Below are 3,908 nucleotides of genomic sequence, written 5' to 3'. Positions count from 1 at the left end.
ACCTCCTCAGATACCTAAGGAGGGGTCGCTATGAGTCAGATCCAACTCGACGGCAGTGAGTTTGGTTTTGTTTTGTTTTTTTGAATTCCTTATAAGGTAGTTCCATTACCATTTCTTCAGAGATATTTCCTGGTTCTATATTTTGTCCATTTTCTTGAGCTATCTTGTTCTATTTCTTTGTTTGATTTGATGTTGTGTTGTTTCCGAGCATTTTGGTGTTGTATTTATTTGTTGATTATGTATTGGTTTGTTTCACCCTGACTTTTTTACTGTTTTGTTTTGATATATCCAGGTGAGCTCACATGTGTCTGTGCTACTTTGGTTGCTAGTTTGGCAACATTGAGGCACTACACACCTGTCTCCAGGAAAGGAGAGTGGGAGGGTAGGCATGGGTCTCATTTTGCTGGTTGTGTAGAGAAGCTTTAGGGGGAGTGATCAGGTGTTATTCATGATCTGTTGTTGATACAGTGGTGCAGGAATGGGTTGTGTAATTTGCCTGTTGAGTGGCGTGGTTGGTGGTAGGTGTAGTGGGTATGGCTGACTAGTGGAGAAAAAATGGCCACCAAAAAAATAAACTTACTTCATTCCAGACTTCTTTTCACTGTGTCTATGTCTTATTGGGGACTCTATGAATTTGCTCTCTCCTCACTTGTGCATGGTGCTTTCTGTGTCACAAAGGGCCATGCTCTGTCAGACCCCCACTCTGTATTACTCTTCAATTACCATTTTCATTCTATTTATTTTCCCAATCTGTGCTTAATCTCCTTCTTTTTTCTTTTATTTGTTGCTCACATTTCTGGGATTATCATCTATCTCTGTTTCATTTGGTTTTTCAGATAGAGGAACTGGGTGGAGTGTGTCACCAGGACAACTCTTTTTTTGAGATAATTTTACATTTACAGAAAAGTTGTAAAAACAATTCAGAGAATTAATGTAAACTTTCACCCAACTTCCTTAATGTTACAAACAAAAAATTAACATTGGTACAATACTATCTACTATATTACAGGTCCTCTTAATTCCTTTTAAACCAAAACAAAATCCACTGCCATCAAGATGATTCTGACTTTTTGAGACCCCTATTGGGCTTCTAAGGCCATAAATCTTTACAGAAATAGATTGCCTCATCTTCCTCCTATGGAGAAGCTTCTGGGTTTGAACTTCTGACTTTTTGGTTGGCAGCCAAATGCCTTACCCACTACACCAATAGAGCTCCTGCATTTAATTCCATTAGTATTTCCATTAGTATTTTGATTGTCTTGATCTCCTGGAGGGCTATATATATAAGTGTTTTGAATTCCTTAAGAGCTCTGGTAGTATAGTGCCTAAGGCATTTGACAGCTAACTAGAAGTTTGGTGGTTCAAACCCACAAGCCACTCCTTGGAAGGAAGGTTGGACAATCTACTTCCATAATGATACCGCCTCAGGTACCCAAGGAGGGGTTGCTATGAGTCAGAGCCGAGGAGTCAGCTACAGGAATCCAGGTGAGGAGAGGGAACCCAGGTCACGCCCCACAAGCAGCAAGATGGGAAAGCAGAGAAAAGGACAGAAAAAGGCCAGGGAGACCAGGACAGAGTGAGGAGTCAGCCGCAGGGATCCAGTTGAGGGGAAGGAACCCAGGCCATGCCCCAAAGTGGCAAGGCAGGAAAGTGGGGGAAAAGATAGAAAAAGACCAAGGGGACTGGGACAGAGCAGGGAGTTAGCCACAGGGATCCAAGTGAGGGGAGGGAACACAAGCCACGCCCCAAAGTGGCAAGGTGGGAAAGTAGGAGAAAGGACAGAAAAAGGCCAGGGGGACTGGGACAGAGCGAGTAGGCAACAGTAGGGATCCAGGTAAGGGTAGGCTGGAGAGGTTTCAAACAGCTAAGGGAGACAAACTTATCTGTTAGTTTGTCCTACTGTGGTAACGTGTTGCTGTGAGTTTTGAGGCTGTGCCACTGGTGTTTCAAACCAAGCAGGGTGCACATGGTGCACAGGTGTCAGTGTGGCTTGCAGACTGAGACAGACTAGGAAGAAGGAAGAGGCCATACACTTCTTAAAGAATTGGCTATGGAAAACCTTATGAATAGCAGAGAAACACTGTCTGATACATTACTACACAAATTTATGAATAGTCCGGAAACATTGTCCAATACAGAAGTGGAGGATGAGTCACTTAGGTAAGAAAGCTCTCAAAATATGACTGGGAAAGAGATGCATTATCAGAGTAAAACCCACCTTACTTATATGGATAAGGTAAAGCTTTCTAGACCTCCATTTGCTGATGTAGCACCACTTAAATTCAGGAGAAACAGCTGCAGATATCCATTAATCATTGGAACATGGAATGTACAAAATATGAATCTAGGAAAATTAGAAGTTGTCAAAAATGAAATGGAATGCATAAAGATTGATATCCTAGGCATTAGTTAGCCGAAATGGACTGGTTTTGGCCATTTTGAATCAGACAACCATATGATACACTATACCGGGAAAGACAAATTGAAGAGGAATGGTGTGGCATTCATCATCACAAAAGATGTTTCAAGATCTGTCCTGAAGTACAATGCTGTCAGTGATAAGATAATATTCATACACCTACAAGGAAGACCCATTAATGTGACTATTATTCAAATTTATACACCAGTCACCAAAGCCAAAGATGAGGAAATTGAAGATTGTTATCAACTTCTGCAGTCTGAAATTGACCAAACATGCAATCAAAATGTGTTAATTATCACTAGTGGCTGGAATGCAAAAGTTGGAAACAAAGACAAATCACTGGTAGTTGGAAAATTTGGCCTTAGTGACACAAATAATGCTGGAACTTGCATGGCAGACTTTTGTAAGACCAACAACTTATTCATTGCAAATACACTTTTCAACAACACAAACAGCAACTGTACATGTGGACTTTGCCAGATGGAACACACAGGAATCAGTTTAACTACATCTATGGCAAGATGTGATGGAAAAGCTCAATATCTTTAGCCAAGACTAGGCCAGGAGCAGATTGTGGAACAGACCATCAACTGCTCATATACAAGTTCAACTTAAAGTTAAACACAATTAAAACCAGTCCACGAGAGCCAAAATATGATATTGAATATATCTCTCCTGAATTTAGTGACCATCTAAAGAATAGATTTGATGCATTCAACACCAACAACCGAAAACCAGAAGAATTGTGGGATGACATCAAGAATATCATCCATGTAGAAAGCAAGAGGTCACTAAAAAGATGAGAAAAGAAGAGAAGACCAAAATGGATGACAGAAGAGACTCTGAAACTTGCCCTTGAGCAGAGACTAGCTAAAGCCAATGGAAGAATGACAAGATAAAAGATATGAAACGAAGATTTCAAAGAGCAGATTGACAAGACAAAGCCAATTACTATAATGAAATGTAGAACACCAAAAGGGAAGAACATGCTTGGCATTTCTCAAGCTGAAAGAACTGAGGAAAAAATTTAAGCAATAAATATTGAGTTGCAATATTGAAAGATTCTATGAGCAAAATATTGAATGATGCAAAAAACATCAAAAGAAGATGGAAATAATACACAGAGGCCCTGTAACAAAAAGAGCTGGTCTATCTTCATCCATTTCAGGAGGTGGCATATGATCTAGAGCCCATGGTATTGAAGGAGGAAGTCAAAGCTACAATGAAGGAATTGACGAAGAACAAGGCTCCAAGAATTGACGTAATACCCATTGAGATATTTTAACAAATGGATGCCCACTGGAGGCAGTCGCTTGATTATGACAAGAGATTTGGAGGACAGCTACCCAGATAACTGACTGGAAGAGATCCATATTTGTACCCATTCCAAAGAAAGGTGATCCCACAGAATGTGGAAATTATTGAACAATATCATTAATATCACACACAAGTAAAATCTTACTGAAGATAATTCAAAAACGGTTGC

The sequence above is a fragment of the Orycteropus afer genome, unplaced genomic scaffold (assembly GCF_000298275.1).
Source record: "Orycteropus afer afer isolate SDZICR_OR568_19922 unplaced genomic scaffold, OryAfe1.0 scaffold00212, whole genome shotgun sequence".
In the NCBI taxonomy this organism is placed as follows: domain Eukaryota; kingdom Metazoa; phylum Chordata; class Mammalia; order Tubulidentata; family Orycteropodidae; genus Orycteropus; species Orycteropus afer.
This window is presented reverse-complemented; position numbering follows the sequence as displayed.